Source organism: Myotis davidii, unplaced genomic scaffold, assembly GCF_000327345.1.
Source record: "Myotis davidii unplaced genomic scaffold, ASM32734v1 scaffold1567, whole genome shotgun sequence".
Taxonomy (NCBI): Eukaryota; Metazoa; Chordata; class Mammalia; order Chiroptera; family Vespertilionidae; genus Myotis; species Myotis davidii.
Window position 1 is genome coordinate 34,266 of NW_006297578.1, and position 20,045 is coordinate 54,310.

General features: G+C 39.4%; 1 protein-coding gene across 1 annotated transcript in view; it reads left to right on the plus strand.

Moving 5' to 3' along the window:
• Positions 1-6: 6 nt before the first annotated feature.
• TRPC5 (transient receptor potential cation channel subfamily C member 5) overlaps positions 7-20,045 on the plus strand; it is a 274,908-nt gene continuing 254,869 nt past the window's right edge. Inside the window, exon 1 of the mRNA XM_006773297.2 lies at positions 7-468. The gene's annotated coding sequence lies outside the window, so the exon portion shown is untranslated. The remainder of the gene's footprint in view (positions 469-20,045) is intronic.

Here is a 20,045-nt window from a genome sequence, read left to right on the forward strand (position 1 = left end):
CCCCTCTCTCCTCTCACCTCCTGTGTCAGTTACCCCTGTCAATTCCCCCGTGTCAGTTTCTTCTCTTGCTGTTATCCTGTGCCTGACTGCGTGAAGGGAGTGCGGGCATTTGAAGGGGCCCAGGTTAGCTCTGAGAACCAGGAGAAGCTAGTGAGAGGTAGAGCAAAGAGTTTCAGGGCGCTGACGAAGGCAAAAGGTATAGGAGGGCCGGCCAAGGAAAGGGAAGTTTGGAGATGATTGAGGATCAAAGAGAGAAACCAAGATAGGAGCCAGTACTTTCGTCCCTCACAGCACCCCGCCCCTTTTGCTGTGCTCATCAGCCCACCCGCCCAGCAGCCTGGAGGCCCGGAGCTGTCCCAGGCGGCTCTTTGCGTGCTGCGGGAGAAGAGTCCTGTTAGGTGGGTGCACCGCAATCCTTGGCTCTGGGACACCAGACGACGCAGATCTGAATACATCACTTGACCAGGGGTAAGTGGACAAGTGCCCCGTGCCCTCGGCTTTGATGCAGGAGCGCTTCCAAAGGGTGGAAAGGTGCAGGTTGAGTGAAGGTGTGGGGATAGGGATGCTGAGGGCTGGGGAGCACTGGCTGGTTGGCTGTGGGCTGGGGTGGTAGGGAGCAGTGCAAAGGCAGCAACAGATTGTCTTTGGACCCAGGGAGAGAAATGTAGTGGGAGGAAACTCTAGGGGCATTGAGATAAGGTGGCTATTGGCAATGACCAAAAACATCCTTTTCACTTGGGATGATCTCCTAAACCAGAGCTTTGCCCTACCTTTGGACAGCGATCTGCTCCATCCCTGGGCAGGTACTAAGCTCCCTGGGAACCTGCTCTCCTGCCTCTTCAAAATCAGCCCGGGAGGTGGGCATGGGAATAAGGATACTGGCCCTTTTGCCAAAAGCCACTTCAAGTTGCAGAGGGTGAGCTCATGGGGGTTCAGGAACAAGAAGAAGGCACTTCTTTTTGTTTTGTATTCTTCAAATTTAAGAAATGGCCAGATTAATCTGCCTGGCTTCCTTAAATGAAACAGGAAATGCAGATTGGGGGGGGGAGGGGGTCAGTCAGATCTCTGATCCAAAGTGGACACCCTCCTCCCTGCAAACATACACACTAACTTGGGCAGTCATGTTCATTACACACACACACACACACACACACACGTACTGGGCTGTATTCACAGATCCTGATCTTTCTCCCTGGTTTCTAAGAAGGATACTGGAAGAAGGACTTATTCTACATTTCCAACCTGGGCTCTCGGGCCATAATAAGGTGTGTGGTAATGACTGAAGGGCTAAGCAGGTGTGCGGTAATGGCTGAAGGGCTAAGCAGGTGTGCGGTAATGGCTGAAGGGCTAGCAATGTTATCACTCCCGCATGAAATGTCTGGAGTCTGGAAACCAGCCTGAAAGACAGTATCTTTGAACTTTACCTGAGTTTATTATACAAGTAGGAGAGACACAGTCTAATAAAAAAATGCTCTTTTTAAATATTGTTCATGTCAGCTCTGGCTTTAAATGAGAAATAATTACTCTATTGACATGGCACTCAGACCCGCTTGCCTATTGCTATATATTTATCTCCATGGCATTTAGCAAATATGGCAAGTTTATATGTCAGCATTCATAATTGTCTATTGTCAATCTCGGGCATTTTTTGGTATTCTACAGATTATCTATATCATGTCTCTTTTCCCATAGACTCTTAAAAAGCTGAGATATAAATGATGTCAAATGGTACCTTTCACTCAATCTTTAACATCTGCTTATTCCAAATCAAAAGGCATGGGAATACATTCATGTAGTACCAAGTTGGTTTCAAAGCAAATGGTTATCCTGGGATAAAAGAAATAATCAGGGTCAAGAGGAGCCTCTGTCACCCTGTTTGCAAGGTTGAAGGAAAAACTGAATGCCACTTGAAATCTATGTTTGGTCCCTGAGAGATGCTGGTTTCATGAAGTTTCACCATATATTGTGTGTGTGTGTGTGTGTGTGTGTGTGTGTGTGTGTGTGTGTGATGCTTTCATATAGTGTGTGTGTGTCTTTCATATAGTGTGTGTGTGTGTGTGTGTGTGTGTGTGTGTGTATTTTTTCAAGGACCCGGATCAACCCCATGCTACAAATCTGGGCTCTGTGTGCCTGTAGCAGAGAGGAGAGCAGTCGAATTTGTGCTTCCAAAGCACCCAGGCTCTTCTATTAAACTTTCTGCTTATTACTATGTTACTGGAATACAAAGAATTACCTCCTTCCAATTCAGAAAATGAGAGAAACCAATTTTTGCATTAAGTGGAATTGTTTATGTGGCATCAGGCAATTTGTTCTAATGCTCACCGCTGAGGGACAGAATGGAACGAGGATTACTCAAGCAGGATCTGAAAAGGTGCCCATTCTGTTACATTCTGTCACTTTTTAAGGAAATCATAAGCAAATATCTTCTTAGATACATTAAAATTACACTTTATCACAAATAGCAAAGACAAGGCTGCAGACAAGTAGGAAAGAAGTGGCAGTTTCATACTTGGGAAGAACTGAAAGTGTCAACAGGGATGAAGCCTAAGGTGTAGGCCTTTGCTCTGTTCTTAGTGATGTATCTGGCTGCCGCAGTGGATTCTTTTCCATGGCTCCTCAGGGACAAGGAGGTAGGCAGTGCAGGGATCCAGAACCAATGACATTGCCAGTTGTATTGACACAGGTTCACTTGACTTCAGTGTATGTTCCAACATAGAGACCTAGATTATATCTGCCATCTCTACCAGCTATAAGAGTGATAGTCCTATAATCCCCTTCTTCCTCAAATTAACCACCAAAATCAGAATGTCACACAGAAACACAGCACTTAGAGAAGGCTTGGACAGAAAATTAGAGGAGGAATAGGACAGAACCCAAAGATGTTTTGAAATACATGGAAAGAAAACCATCCTGGTATTTGATTTCCTTTACTTAGGCTAGAGATAGAATTAGTCCAGAAAATTGATTCAGATTGAAGCACCCTAAAATTGCCTACAATTTGTCATATAAACCCTGAGTAAATAGTGATAGAATTCCTTAGAACCAGAGAATTTGATATGTTGGAGTACATTTTTACTTTTGCTATCTCATTTTACTCCTTAGCATATTAAATTCTTATCTACTAGCCATGCAGGTGTTTAATTATCGAATGAATACTTCAAATGTGTCATGCTACTTTCCTTCAGCCTGCTTCCAAATATTCAAAGTTGTCTTTTGCCATGGCTCCACCACTGAAAGAGAGGGGCCAAAACATTTCTACCTGCTTTTCTTCTGCCAAACATCCTCATTTTTAGCTAAGTACACAAAGCTATTCAGAAGTCTCTTGTTAGCTGGGCAATATGAAGGGCAGGACATTTCTCCCCAAGGTGCCACCAACCTAACCTGGCCTTGTCATTTTCCAGGTTATCAGGGAAGGGTATGACAAAGTTTTCAGCCTGCAGACAGAAATGATATTTCATTCTAGGCATAATTGAGCTAATCAACCCCAGATTAGGGATAAATAGAGACTAGCCACCAAGCCCAGAGCTTATAGCTGAGGTTTCCATAGTGTCATCCTTTCTAAAACTCATGTGCCTTTCCTTCTGTTGATGGGTCTCTTAAGCCCTTTGTCCAGTGAGACTAACCAACCCATCCCAATAGCAAAGGTTGAATTCTGAATGACTCAGCCGTGGTCTTATAAACAAATGTGCACATCATGTTCCACTGAGTAAGAACAGATGATTTCAAAATAATAATAATAACAATAATAATAATATCTGCTGGAACAAAGAAAAAATTACATTTCACTGGCTCAAGGGCACTTTGCAAGCTTCATATGTTTGGTTCTCTATCACCCATTGCAGATTTGGCACTTAAATGCAACTGCCCCAGCTTTTTGCCTTAGCAAAAGAAAGAAAGATAGTGGCAAACATGCAAGGATCATGGCAGAATCCAATATCTTCACTTCATCTATAGAGAAATTGCAACCCAGAGAGTAGAAATGATGAAATCACACAGCTAGTTAGTGACAGAACCAAAACCAGAATTCGAGACTGCCTGCTAGTACTAAATAAATTTCCTAAAGCTCTGTGGAGATGTCTCCAAGAAATCAAAAGGAAATTAAAGCCAGGTTTACTAAGATCACAACCTTCTACTTCCATCCCATACTCATATTTACATGTTTATATTTACATGTTCATTGCCATATATTTGTGACTTGTCTTCTTAATCCCCACTCCCCTCTAACACACACACACACACACACACACACACACATGCGCATACACACATGCGCACACACACATGCTTCTATTTTGCTAGCTAAGAAAACATGGCATATTTCTACAGCTAGCATATTCAGGTGGAGGGCAGAATTAAACATGATGAAGATTTTACTGCTCACACTTTTCTTGCTGATCTGGTTCACAAGGCACCTAGAAAACCGAGTCTCTGCAGCTCCCTATTAATTTAAAGTAATAGAAGCTGGTGAAATCCAGTGACTATGGCTCTGGTTCTATACACTCAGTCTTGGATTGGCACCCATAAATGCCCATGCACGCATGCACACACACACAAACACACACACACACACACACACACACTTTCTGAAAAATAAAATTAAAACAAAGGAAATAAAAAATACAAGTCAGATGGTTTTATAGTAGACTATGATAAAAATAAGTTTTGGTAGTCTGGGGTGGTATTGTTTCTTAATTCAATTCCCTAGGATCTATGCTTGGTTTCCATTAATCCACCTCAATACTAGTCAATGATGGAGGTTGTTTCTATAACTTTCTCTTAGAATCTGAGAAAATAGGCTGATGCAAACATGTCTATTACAGCCCAGAAGGAGGATGTGGAGAACTTTTACATTATAGTGAGGACATTACAAGGTGAAGAAAGAGAGGCTAAGATGAAGTGGGCTTGGGTTTTGCTATTCTAAGTGTGTTCACCATACCAGTAGCACTACCATCCACTAGAAGCTATTTATAAATGCAGAATTTTAGACATTTCATTAGACTTACTGAATTGGAATCTGATTTTTAAGAAGATCCTCAATGATTTGTTTGCATACTCAAGCTTGAGAGTCACTGAACTAGAGTTTATCCCCCAAATCATCTGAAAGTCATTTGAGAAGAGACAATGTGTGCTAGGCATTTAGGGACAATTCATGCAGCTTATCACTAAAAATAAAAATATAAAATTCCACCAGGTCCACTTCTCTCGTTATTCAGCATAAAAGCATTAAGTGTAGGCAAGAGAGATTATTCAAAGGGAGTCCACAGGATTGTTCTGTATACCAGAAGAACCTGGGTTTGGGGACTCACACAAACCTGAGTTTAAATCTTAACTGTTTCTACAAATAAATAGCTGTGTAAATTAGTACCAGGTACTTCGAGCCTCATGTACCTGATCAGTATAAAGGGATTAACATTGAAATTGAGTTATTAAGAAGATTAACTGAGACACTATCTATAAGACACCAACCTACTGTGAACAATCAAAACATGAAAGATATTATTATAAGTAATATGATTTGGCCAATAATTTTAGTTTTCTAGAAAACCCATCACTTGATGTGGTGTCTTGAGGTACCTAGCATCTTGGTGTGAATCACATTGGGATTCTCACAGATATAATACTAAGATAGACATACAAAAGTATTTGAACAAAGTGGAGGTCCAAAAATATTATTCTGGAAAAATTAGAGGTGTCCCTAATCACTTCACAGAATAAGACTAAAGTCAGAAGTGACCCTATTCTATATGGCATGTCTCAAAATTATCAAGTTAGAAAGTTAGTTAGTTGTGAGGTTCTTTCTGCATGTTTGCACATATATGCAGTAGTGAAACACATGTACATACAAACCTATCCAGACACACACACACACACACACACACACACACACACACGTCCTTCAATGGACCAACTATGGAAAAGTCAAAGATGAAACAGCATTCTAGGGGAAGAAATAAATATTATTGGATTTCTGGTCTGATAGCAATCTGTAAAGATGGGCAAATAATAACTCCTACTACACAAGATGAATATGAGATAATATTTGGGTTAAAACAATGGTTTAGGTAAAGGCATAGCAGAGAAAGTCATTAAATAAATATTTCTTTTAAAAAATACGTTTTTATTGATTTGAGGGAGAGAGAGGGAAAGAAACAGATGAGAGAGAACCATGGATGGTTGCTTCCTGCATGCCCCCCTATGGGGGCAAAGCAGAGAAACTCAATAAATATTTCTTAATCATAGCCAACAAAAGTGGCAAAAATGTTACAGATAATTCCCCAGCTTACCTACAATGATTTTTCCTCCAGAAACTAATGGTGTTATATAAGAAATACTTTGCCTTACCAACACCTTACAAAGGTCAGCTCAACAACAGTTAACACCTAGAGTGCTCAGTTATGTGCCAAACATTTTACACACAGTATCTCATTTAAATCATCAAAACAACTCTATGAAATGGATACATTATCATCTTTATTTTGCAGGTGAGCTCAAAGGAATTAAATAACTTGTTCATTTTATAATTTAATAACATAGGTAAATATTATTCCTATCACTATTTTATAGGTGGAAAAAAAGCAAATCCCACTTTCTCCCCGCTCATAGTGCTCTCTATCTGCTCAATTTTTCTCACCTGTAAAATATGGAACTGGAGAGCATTATGCTAAGTGAAATAAGCCAGTCGGAGAAAGATAAATATCACAGGATCTCACTCGTATGTGGAATATAATAATCAACATAATTTGATGAACAAGACTAGATCAATCTAGAGACAAAAGGTAGGGGAGGGGGAGTTAGAGAGCAATCAAAGAACTTGTATGCATGCATATTAGCATAACCAATGGACACAGACACTGGGGCAGTGGGGGCTTGCCTGGGGTTGGAATGGCTGGATGGGGGGTCAATTGTGGAAAAAGAGAGACATATGTATAACTTTAGACAATAAAAAAGAAAAAAATATATATGCACCTATGATTATTGAATTTTATAACTTCCAATAAATTATATAAATTTCAATAAAATCACTAAGCCGTAGATTCTCTAAAGACTTATTGATTGGCATATCTAATATAGACAGCCTGATTGCAAAGACACAGAAAGAGACACCACAAACTCTGGGTCCCATTCCCTTGGCATGTTTGAAACCTCAAGCTTCTTTTGGAACAGAGGATGCCCAACATCTGTTGATATTTAAGAGGATAGACAATATAAATAACTAATTGATAAGATTTCTGGGTTCACTCTAAATTAAAAATAGCAATTGCTATAAATTATTGAACATATTTGTATTAGTTCTTTATTGTGGCCATAACAGACCTTCACAATTTAGCAGTTTTAAACAACACTAATTTATCATTGTTATAGGTCAATAGGTCAGAAATCTGACTTGAGAATCATTAAAGTAAAATCAAGTTGTCAGCAGGCCTGAATTCACTTCTGGAGGCTCCAAGGAAGAATCCATCTCCTTGCCTATTCAGGTTGTTGCTATAATTTACTTCCTTACAGTTGTAGGACTGAAGTCTTGATTTATTTGCTGGTTGTCAGTTGAAGGACATTCCTAGCTTCTAGAGGCTGCACACATTCCTTAGCCCATGGCCCCATTCTTCCAACTTCAAAGCCAGCAAAGGCAGATTGAGTACCTCTAATGCTTTGAATATCTTCTGCCTCTTCTTCCTTTGCATGTCTCTCTATCATGCTTCCCTCTCTGCTTTTGAGAGCCCATGTGATCACATGGAGCTCACTGGATAATCCAGAATAATCTCTCCATCAACCTTAATTCCATATGAAAAATCCCTTTTGTCATGTAATCTAACAGATTCACAGGTTCTGGGATGTATTGACATATTTAGAGGGTCATTATCCTGCCTACCACAATCTTCTTTGTGTTGAGTGGTACAAATACGTTATCTGAATCTTCAATACAGTCTTTTGTGATAGTTATTATTATCTACACTTAACAGATTAGGAAACAAGATTAGGCAAGTTAAGTTGCATGCTTAATATAGCATAGCTAGTCAGTGATGGAGGTAGGATTAGAATATTGGTCTCTCTTCCTCCAAGTCTTGCATTTTTCCTTGGCCTCCTCATTGCCAGAAAGCTCTTTTGTTTGTTATTTTTATTTTCCCTGTTGTTATTCTTTTGTGCTTTCTCTTTTTTATTTAAATGATTGACTAGGTAATTTATGTCTATGGTTAAATAATCAAAATACATATATAAAAAGGCATTTAGTGGAAAAGCTTGCTCCTAATCTGTTTCTCATCTATTTTATTGCCACAACCCACCCACCCCCATTTTATTTTTCCCTCTAGAACTTCTGGATGAAAGTACAAGAAACTGTGAATTACTGTTCAGAAAAATCTTTACTTCAAAACAAAATCTCTCAAACTACAGCTCAAATCCATTTTGTCCTTTTGTAGTATTCTCTCTATAGTGTAACTTTGAAAGAACTAACATCCATGTTAAAGGCCAAGTCTTTGGACCAATCAGTTATCCAAGCAACTCATGATTATGCCCACTTTTAAAAATGTTTTATAGTCCCTTTGGCCCTGTGACACTCACCTGAATACTCTGTACTCTGATGCCTCTATATGATCCCACCAATGTTATCTGAAAATTCCATAATACAGGAATTCCAGTATTTACAAAGGGGAGACAGAGGGGAGATAGAGAGAGAGAGAGAGAAAAGAAGAAGGAGGAGGAGGCCAAAACCGGTTTGGCTCAGTGGATAGAGCGTCGGCTTGCGGACTGAAGGGTCCCAGGTTCGATTCCGGTCAAGGGCATGTAGACGAGGGGAGGGGAGGGGAGGGGAGGGGAGGAGAAATGTCCATAGTGCAGTGGGGAGAAAAACATAAGAATTCATTAAATATAGTTCTTATCATTCCATATAGTAATAAGGTAATTCTATTTTAGTATAAATAAGCCCAATATCCTATTTATAAATAATCTTTAAAATTTAGAAAGCTTTCTGTCTAATTTGCAAAAAAGAACATGGAACTCTTGCATAGTTGTAAACATTTAAACAGATTGCCCTAGAGTTTGGTAGCATGTTATACAGAAACAGGCACAGAAAACAAAAGATGACAAGTTTGTTTAAACAAAGGATTGAATAAAATTTATAACAAAATCAGTACATCACAGTTAATTATTTTTGTTATCCCTGCTATGAATATTGTTCTTTAGCTATAACTTGAGTACTGCTTCTTCCCAGCATAGCAGCTGCATGCAATACTTATTTTCCTTCTAGTAGCATAAAATAGAACACATTATCATCTTCTTTCTAGTTTCCATCCTTTGAACCAGTGTTTTTCAAAATGTGGACAAATGATTCATTATTTACTGTGAAATCAGTTTGGTAGTTCATCGGCACCACTATTTTAAATGAAATAGATTAAAAGAGAAAAAATATGAATCTCATGTATTAAGAGTAAACATTATTTCATGAAACTTTCGTTCAGTATTTTGTTTGTGTCTGTGTGTGTGCAAATGTGTACATTAGTGTGTACTAGTACAGTGGTCAGCAAACTCATTAGTCAACAGAGCCAAATATCAACAGTACAACGATTGAAATTTCTTTTGAGAGCCAAATTTTTTAAACTTAAACTATCTAGGTAGGTATATTGTTATTAACTTAATTAGGGTACTCCTAAACTGGCCTTTGCTAAAAATGTCCTCAATCTGGTTAAGGTACATTCGCTGAGGTCGACCCCTTCCAACTCTCCCATCCACACTCTTTTTGTACACTTGCTTCGTCTATCTTTTGTCACCCGCGCACGACTTGTGGATGCGACTAGCACTAACCACTGCACGTGAGACTGCTGACTGGCTCACTGAACTCATGCATGAATCGCTAGGGCCTCCCTGCGCTGCATATCCCGTGGCCCACCTGCACTGCATCTCCCGTCACCCCCTACTTCTTCTAAGGCCACTTCTTCAAAATAGACCCGCCCAGGCCAAAAACCGACTTCTGCGCATGGGCCAGGAAGTTTCAATCGCACTGTACTTGCGCTCCCGCACGTGGTATTTTGTGGAAGAGCCACACTCAAGGGGCCAAGGAGCCGCATGTGGCTCCTGAACCGCAGTTTGCTGACCACTGTGCTAGTATATTGGGTCCAATGTAAAAATTGTTTTTGCTCTGGGTTTTTTGTCAAAAATTTTATACATATTTGTCAAAATATTTATGTCAAAAATGTTTGAATGATTAGAATCACTGACCAGATATTATGAATAACCTTTAAAAATAAATGAATATCAACCTAAACATAAAAACCTTAATATTCCTGAACTGTAAGTGAATCCATGCTGTTTCTTGACATCGTGGTTCCTAATCTATGGCAATGCTGAGAAGTAGCAGGGATCTAAAGACAAGGTAAAAAATCTAATAAAATGGGGATGTTTTCTCTCAGTGATTCAAGAACATCTGGAGATTTATAACATCTGGATTTGGAATGGGACTTCCCAGTTGTCACTTACATTGCCATCTCTTGGATACAATGTCTCAGGGTTCCTGATCAGTGCTTAATATGATCTGAAAGTCTGCAGCTTACATAAAATATCTCACCTCAAGAGCCACCAGAGAACTTTATTCTGCAGACTGTGCTGCAGTCATTACCCAGTGGTAACCCCAAGAAACTTTTCATATTAGTAACTTTCAGTTTAATGATAAATGAAGAAAGATTGGCAGGAAGGTATGTTTGGGGGTAAAGTAAGCGGAAAGCTGATGAAGTGGTAATAGGTTTTCCTAAGATGTTGATGTTGCAGAAAATAAGATTTTCACATTTGTGGTAGGGTAATTGTGCCAGGGAAGAAAAAATAAAAACCAAAGGTATAATGAGGAGGAAAGAAAGAGGAGAGTGTTAAGATAAAATTAAACAATCTAATCCTCCAAGTGGTAACTGGACTCCTACCATCAATCACTTGACAAATATTCACTGAGTGTGGACTAAGTGGGAGGCACAATGGGTTGTAAACTTGCATGTCCAAACATTCCCCCCTAGGAACTCACAACATGGTCAGAAGTGAGTAGTATGATAGGGATAAACATGCAATGAAATCAAAGTATGGCAGAGTAGGGCAGCATGGTTTAATTTATTTATAGAAATATATGCAGGTACAGATTTCAAAGTTTGACAGTGAAGAAGACTAGTAGAAAAATTTTGATTTATTTAAAATAGGGTGTTGGAGGAGAGCTCTACAAATACCCTGGACCACCAGAAAGACAAATCAAGTGGGTTCTAGAGCAAATTAAGCCTGAAACATTGCTGGAGGCAAAAATTACAAACTTGAAGCTCCCCTACTCGGGCACATTGCGAGAAAGTAGGGTTCTTTAGAAGGGCCTATAGTTATAGGAAAATAGAAGGCAGTGGGAAAAGAGAATGATCAAATATGAGATGGACTGACTCCATTAAAAAAGCCATAAGCATGAGTCTACAGAAGCTGCATAGGGCTGTTGAGGACAAGACATTGTGGACACCACTCATTCAGAGACTCACCAGGAGTCAGAGCCAACACATACACTTCCAAAAATAAAGCTGAGAATTTAGGTTGTGATAAGATTGTAAAGGACTTTGTATATTTGGCTGTGGATAGATTTAATTTAGTGGATAAAAGAAAGAGAGCAATGAATTTTGAGAAGGAAAATGAAATAATGATAGCAATGTTTGGGGATGATTATTCTGGAAACACTATGCAGGAAGGATTGATAGAAGAGCAAGCAATGGCAGGCATATCAGTTAGGAAACAATTATAGAAATCTAGGTATGAGGAGTAAGTAACACTGTAAGTTAAGGTGAGAATTTGGGTTCAAACCCATTTTGGTGTGATTCTAGCTCTGTCATTCTGAGTCTTAGTTTCTTCACCTATGAAAAGGGGATGGCAAGAATACCTACCTTGTGGGAATACTTATCAGGATCAAATGATTTCATACATTTAAAGCACTTAGCCTAGCACTTGGTCATAACACTTGATTCATGTTTATCATTATTATTGTTATTATTGTTGTTGTGACTGTAGTAGTGGACTTGAAAAGGATGAAGCATAAAAGACACCATCAAGGAACAGTAGATATATTATGGAGTAATATTGTGCATGTGTGATGAAAGTAGTTTAAGACAACTACTAATTTTATCCAGGTAACAGAGAATGGTAATGCCATAAGGAAATGTCAATTTGGGGTATGATGGGGAAATGATGAGTTGAGATTTCAATATAGTATTAAGTTTGAAGTCAGGCAAGACATCCTTGTGAAAATGTCCACCAAAATGTTTGAGATGTAGGAAAGGAGCTCAAGAGAGAGGTTAGGATATGAGATGAAAATTTGGGAAGTCATAGATATGACTATCTTAAAAATTATCTCTAAAAATAGATTTAAAATATTCAAGGAAGAAATTGAGAAGAAGAAAACCAGATAAAATAGAACCTTGTATTCCACATTTATTGGAAGGAGAGGAGCCAGAACATGAGAGATTGAAGTTAAAAGGAGACTTGTATGATGCATTATGGAGAATTCACAAGAATATTCTGTGCTCTCTGAATTTAAGATGTTGATAATGTAGTTGAAACAATATGACTTACAGACTTGTGATAGAAAGCATAATAAAGTATGAAATATGTAATAAAAATCAAATTTAAAGTATAAGCTCTCAGTTCCAAAATATACCTTATTTTGTTAACTGGAGAAGTCAAGAAGGCTTCATGGGTGTTTCAGCTCTTAAATGATGGATGGCATTTGGAGATGCATCAAGAAGTACATTTCAGATGATAGAAACTGTGTGATCAAAGGTCAGGAGTTAGAAATGAGCAGTTTGAAGGACAGAAAGAAGATCAATCTGAATGAGTGGAGGGAAGACGATTAAGAAAGGGAAAAGAGGAACAATTTTCAAATTAACCTCATAGCTAATCTCAAATCCCAACTCAGGGGAAATAAAAAAGTTCAGTCTCATCTTGACTTTAAAGCTAGATGTTTAATGTCATTTATTTTCTGATATAAAACTGGACTCCCAGCTTTATCAGTTAAATGACTGAGGGGACAGTGTTATTGTTAACAAGAATAAAGAATGATCGAGGAAAAATAGATTAGGGATGTGGGGTGGGAGACAGATGATGAGTTAGGTTGCAGACATGTTGAGGTCAAGATGCCAATAGGATATCCAGTACATGTGTTAAATAGGCATTTCAATATTTGGGTATAGGACTCAAAAATAGAATTCTGAACTGGAGATATAGAATAGGGAGTCATCATCCAATAATAGTAGCACAACAATGACACTACTATTTTATTGTATTAAAAGCATGGGTCCAGAGTTTTCCAAATAATTTATTTAATCTTCACAAAAACCCTATGAGATCACACAAGCAGTATTTATTGGAGCAGGATTTAAACCCAGGCAAATAAACCTCCAACGTCCATGCTCAAAGTTACTACATTAACAGCAGACTTTAGCCATGGAAGTAGAATCAATTACTATAGCAGAGTAAACAAAGTGAACTACTGATCTTTGGAAATACCAACATTTGAGGGGTAGGTGGGATAAAAACACTTTCAGAAGACACAAGGGAATATAAAAGTAGATGGAAAACTGGAAATGACTTCATAGTCACCAGAGGAGGAAAAAAAAGGAGGTGAATCGTTAGCATTAAAAGCTGTAACCACTGGATTTGACAATTGGAGGGGCCCTGAATAGTGTAATGATTAGAACAAGCAGTGAAAACTATAGCCATAAGCCAAAGCTGACCCACCCCCTGTTTTTGTATGGAATTCAAGCTAAAATGTCCATCACATTTTTAAAACCCTGAGAAAAAGTCAAAAGAAGAATATTTCATGACATGTGAAAATTATAGGAAATTATATGTCACTGTCCATGAACCAAGTTTTATTAGAACAAAGTCACTCTCATTCATTTATATATTTTCTATGGTTGCTTTCATTTCACAATGGCAAATCTGAGCAGTAGCACCAGAGTCTTTATGGCACACAAAGTCTGAAACCTTTACTTTCTAGGCTTCAGAATAAATGTGGTGCCTTAAGTTAGAGTATGGGTTCTAATGTCAGATTACTTCTGCTTAAATCAAAGCTCTACTATGTGACCTTGGACAAGTCACTGGAAAGTTCTAACCATCATCATCCATAAAATGGAGATTATGATAATACTCACCTCATAGGGTTGTTGTGAAGATCAAATAAAAAAAAATTGTATAAAGTGCCTCACAGAGTGCCTTGTTCATAGTAAGAACTTAATAAATGTTAGCTGCTGTTAGTGTTCAAATGTTATAGAAATGAGTTAAGAAGACAGGGCTAAACTGTACTGGGTAGCAAAAAGAATTGGAGATGTAGACTACACAAATGGAAACTTTGCATTTGAGAATTATCACAGTGGAGTTGAGGGGGGAGGAAGTAGCTCGAGGAGGCGATTTTAATTTTGGATAGACAGCCTTGAACACATTCAAGGGCTGAGAAGAGAAGAACTGAGTGGAGAAGACTGAGCATTTGGGGAAGAACATACTGAGGAGGTAGGAAGTGGGGGGTCGAGAGCCAAGGTGGGGAAATTAGCCTAAAAGAAAGGAGTATAAAGTTGGATACAAATATATTTGTCATGGATCAGAGGAAATTCATAGTTAAAGACTCTTTCCTCTTTGTGATAGGAGACAAGCTTTTCCTGTGTGAAGCAGGGAGGAGGGACACGGGGAAACAGGATGTATACCTGCCTATGGGACTTTCAAAATGAATCCAACCAAAGAAATTCAAAAGAGAGGCTTTTATGGAATAGCACTGTGGGCTTAGCAGAGCTCAGAGATATGAACTTGGGGCATCAATCTGGATAGCCATGTGACTTGTTCTGGAGGTGCTCAAAAGCTTGGGAAAAGAAATCTAGAAAGTAGAGGGTTGAGTTGAGTCAGAACTTGCAGGTGTTGAAAGACTTGGAAAATGCAATGCCATTACTAACAACAACTTGATCCCATACTAGCCTGTCCCTGGAACCACTGTCTTGTCAGTAGTCTCCATAGCTTGCTCATCTTTGTCATACCTGGTGTGGTATTTAATTTGCACAATGGCACAGCCTCCCCAGACATTGCTAAATTTCTTTCCCTGAAATTTCTTTGCAACATGATAGTAGACAGAAAGTACATTGGAAAGCTCTGAGGAGTAACAGAATATGTGACTTTTATGGAGAGAGAATGATACTGACAAAAAATGGGAGCTAGTGCTTGAGACAGTTGAGTACCTATTAGGACTCTATGAACCCAACAATAAAATCCCTTTTAATTTGCAAGATGTAGGATGCAAGCTTTATGATGTCCCAGCATAGATCCAAATAAAATGCTACAATAGCTGGTGTGTTAGCTTTCGTTCCCTTGAGACTCAAGAGGTAAAGTAACATTTATAACAGGCCAACTCTTGTCTGGAAAAACTAAAGACAGAGCAGCAGTGGGAAAAAAAGAGGGACGTGTCTCCCTAAGTTTCCTGAAAAGGCCAGAGATCCAGGGAACAAATACTTTAGGAGTCAAGGTGGCAAGGAAAAAGTGGAACAATATTTGCTCTCATATAGGTGCCCATTGAGCCCATGGTGACATGAGATTAGCTGACAAAACAGAGTAGGTCTGAGGATGCTGCACACACTACCTTCAGAGAGCTTGAGCCTCCTACTGGTGAAAGGCGGTTTCCTATAAGCATTGTTCCAACTTGCTCTGACCTTCTGGCCTGGTGCCCACACAAGTGTGCATTCCCCTTAGAGCAGCAGTTCTCAACCTGTGGGTCACAACCTCTTTGGCGGTCGAACGACCCTTTCACAGGGGTCGCCTAAGACCATCCTGCATATCAGATATTTGCATTATGATTCATAACAGTAGCAACATTTCAGTTATGAAGTAGCAACAAAAATAATTTTATGGTTGGGTCACAACATGAGGAACTGTATGTAAAGGGCCAGAAGGTTGAGAACCACTGCCTTAGAGTCTGCCAGGCTCATTTGGTGGGCCTAATAAAATATTGTAGAGAACTGGTCTGCAATCAGATAGCACTGCACATTCCCAAAGCACTTTTCACTTATTTTAAGCAGAATAGTATGGTGTCAAGAGCACTAACCCAGAGGTTAGTCCTAGGATTTAAGCACTAGCTGTGCTATTTGCTGAATATGACCTTAAGCAAGACATTAAACCACTGAGCCTCAGTTTTTAGCATTTGTAAAATCAGGATAATAATAGTACTGTCCTTATAGAGTTGTTGTGAGGGTTAAATAACAGTGCTTAGCAGAGTCTGGCTTATGATAAACGCTCATTAGCTGTCATTATTGTCATCCTCACCATTATCGTCAACATCATCATTTCCATTTTACATATAATGACCCTGAAACATGAACAAAATTGGACTTGCTCTGCCACTTACTGGTCATGATTTTGGGCAAGTCAGATAAAATTTCTAAGCTTGCTTCTGTATCCTCAGTTTAAATAAGACTTAATGATCAAACAGGGTACTGTGTGAAAAATGTATACAGTACTCTCCAGACATTCATTTCCCTCTTGAGAGAGCTTCACCCCATTTTACAGATAAGACAAGAGACCTGAGAGGTAAAAGCATTTACTCAATGAAGCTACAGGAAACCAGGAATGAGAACACAAGGCCCTCTACTTCCAACCAGGGCTCTTCCCATTTATATTCTCCTGGAGCAGTTGGTCTTCTACCCAGAATAGAGAGTCCCATATGGTCCCAGCAGTGGAGACTCTGGTAATGTGTATTCTCCCCTGCTGCTCACTATCCAGAAAGGCAGCAGCACTGACTGAGCCCCTTTCAGGCAGATGTCAGAAGCAAGAATCTCACATCCTTCTCTTTGCTCCTGTTGCAACTGAGTAGCATTTGAAAATAAAGAGCTCCATCTATCTTCACGTTTAAAATACTTTCCTCTCCCCACTACCAGCTGACCTTGGTGTCTGGGTCTCCATTAGGTGAGCATTGTTCTATTAAGCTTCAGTCCTTGTTCAAAAGATTAACTCCTTAGGACATTCATACAAGGCCTGCTACCAAGGAACAGCCATCAGCTCAATAGTAGAATTCAGATTCTTCCACTCTTTTTCTTGCTGGAAGGGAAGAAAGAGAGATTTAAGATATAGGACATTTATCAGGCCTCCTGTATAGCTAGATGACTGGAGACATCAGGGGAGACATGATAAATGGAGAGGACGGCACACGTAAGGGTAAGTTGTTAAAGCAGATCATCTGTACCCTTCCTGGGTATGAAGGGACAGTAAAAATCATAAAGACATCCCTGGAATGTTGAAAAGAGCATGAGCTTGGAATGAAAAGTTCAAGGTTATCATATCATGGGCAACTTTCTTAACTTCTCTAAGCCTCCATTGTTGGTTTTTTACCTATAAAATGGGATAATGTGACCTATCTCACCAGACAGTTTTAAGAGTAAACAGAAAAAATATTTATAAATATGCTTATAAATTTATGCCCAGATAAAGGGATTATTAGGACCCTGGCAACTAAAGGGACCTGGTAAATTTCTCAAGGGAGGTTCAAGGCTGCAGTGACCTTGACAGCTAATAGCCAGGCCAGATATACCCAGTGTTCCTCCCAGCCCCTTTACTGTGAAATGGAGTGTTTCATGCAACTGACATGCTTCATCTCTGAGTCCATCTCCCTCCCTATCTCTGGCAAAGGGGAAGAGTTTACCAGCTCTCCCTGGAGCCTACAGCAGGTCTTAAGAATTCTGATAGGAGAACAGTGGAGGTGGCCAGGGCAGAGGGCAAGGCATTTGAGACTGCATGTCTTTCCACTGGCCAGAGGCAGCCCCTAAACAGACATGAAACCCCTGGCATCAAACTGGGGAGGCAGAAACAATTATGATAACCTCTCGGGGATGTGGTTTGGGAGTAATTAAAGCAGTAACATAATTGGCTTGCCAAATCTGAGAAGGCAGGCACACATTCCAACAATGTGGCAAAAATAGTTGTCTCAGGGAATAAATAAAGCAATATATAAATAATTACTTTGGCTATTTGCTATTTTTTATCTTCACTTTCCTCCTCTTCTCTGATACTACTGGGCTCAGAGACCCCACAATGGTGGCAACCAGAGGAAGAGAGGTGATAGGGGAAGGAAAATGGTTGGGTTCAAGGACTCCATTTGGCCAGAGGTTGCAAGTCCCAGTGGCCTCCACAGTCTTTTCTGTGAGGAGAGCAGGCAGGCATTTGGCTAAGAGTGATGGAAGAGAGTGATGGAAGAGAGATGAGACCTGTAATAGGGCTGTGAAGTACCTAAGGTCCAGTTGTTTGACTCAGCTCTAGTCACACAGAGGTAACTGGTCTTCAGCAAGTTGAGGCTCCAGCTGTGTGAAGTAGTTAAGTAGACAGAATGGCAGGATACTGGGCTTAATTATAGGATATTTCCATCATACTTTCCTCTTCTCTTTTCCCAAACAAGCCCTAATCTTAAAGTGACAGAAATGGGAAAGTCAGTATGAGGAGGTAAAAATCAGAGCTGGTAAGGAGGGAAAAGACCAGCCACATTATCCCTCAAACCAACCAATTTAAATTTCTTTGTACTCTCCACTAAGTTTTATTTTATTTATTTTATTAGCATTTAGTATATACCAGACATTGCTTTACAAATATTAACTCACATAATTCTCATAATATCCCTAAGAGATAAAGGCCATAATAATTCCCATTTTACAAATGAGGAAAGCAAGAACAGGGGCATTAAGTAAATTGCCTAAAGCAACACATCTAGTAAGTAGTGGAAATGGGATTCAAAACCAAGCTAGCCCCATTCCAGAGAAGAGACCATGTTCTTAGCCTCTATGTTATGCTGTCTGACAACTTTCAAACGTAACACCTACCATGTTGTAGTGGAATTCTGCATTTTTGTGTGGAATTCTGCATATTTTCCCCTAGTTAATTGTTTGCTAATGATTTTACTCTGATTATAGGATCAAGTTTGAATTGATCAGTAGGCTCCTACCAGCTCTCCAAAAGTATCTTCTGCCACTCCTACTCACATATGGTAGACTCCAGCCACACCAGTCTGCCTGTCCCCACCACACCTCTGACTTTCCTCATGCTTTTCTCTCCCAGTCTAAGCATTGATGGTAAGCTCTATGAGACACAGGACTAGGCCTTACTGGCTCATTTACAAATTCCCAGGACCAAACAAAGGGGCTGCATGATTACATGAAATTTATTAACTAAACACAGATTTAATGAATGTTCTCTACATTGCAGGAGAGGCTTTATCTCTCTTCTAGCTGCCCCCTACCCCTGATGACTGATTGACTATTGAGGCCCAGAACAAAGCTGGGCAATAGCTTTTCCTCTTCTAAGGAAAAATAAAGAAAACGAAGAAGAGAAAAATGAAAGGGTATTGATGCTAAATTGCTCAGGGAGTTTGAGCGAGTAATTTATCCTCTCTGTTGCTTAGGAAATAAAGACATCTATCTAATCTACCCCACAAGAAAGCTATGACAATCAAATGAAATAAGGGGCATGAAAATGCTTCTTAAAATATACTGGAGTAAAATATATTATAATTTCAAGCACCAAGATCCTTGGACTCTACCTTTCAACTTATCATTGTTCCAGTCAAAAATGGTATTTCATTCTGCCTCCATTTACTTTCCCTTCCAATATATAGGAGTGACCATAGAACTTTGTTATATTGAAGTGTGCATGTGTTTGGGTAGGGTGGGGAATATTATGGCTTGTACACAAAATAAATTATTATAAATGGCTTAGGAATAAGTAAGTACATAAAATGCTAAGTAGATTTTTATATATTATCTGATGTTATTCTTTTTTTAGTATATTGTATTGATTTTTTTTTTTTACAGAGAGGAAGGGAGAAGGAGAGGGATAGAAAGTTAGAAACATCGATGAGAGAGAAACATCAATTCAGCTGTTTCCTGCACACTCCCTACTGGGGATGTACCCGCAACCAAGGTACATGCCCTTGACTGGAATCGAACCCAGGACCCTTCAGTCCCTAGGCCGACGCTCTATCCACTGACCAAACCGGTCAGGGCTGATGTTATTCTTTTAATCTTTCATATATCTTC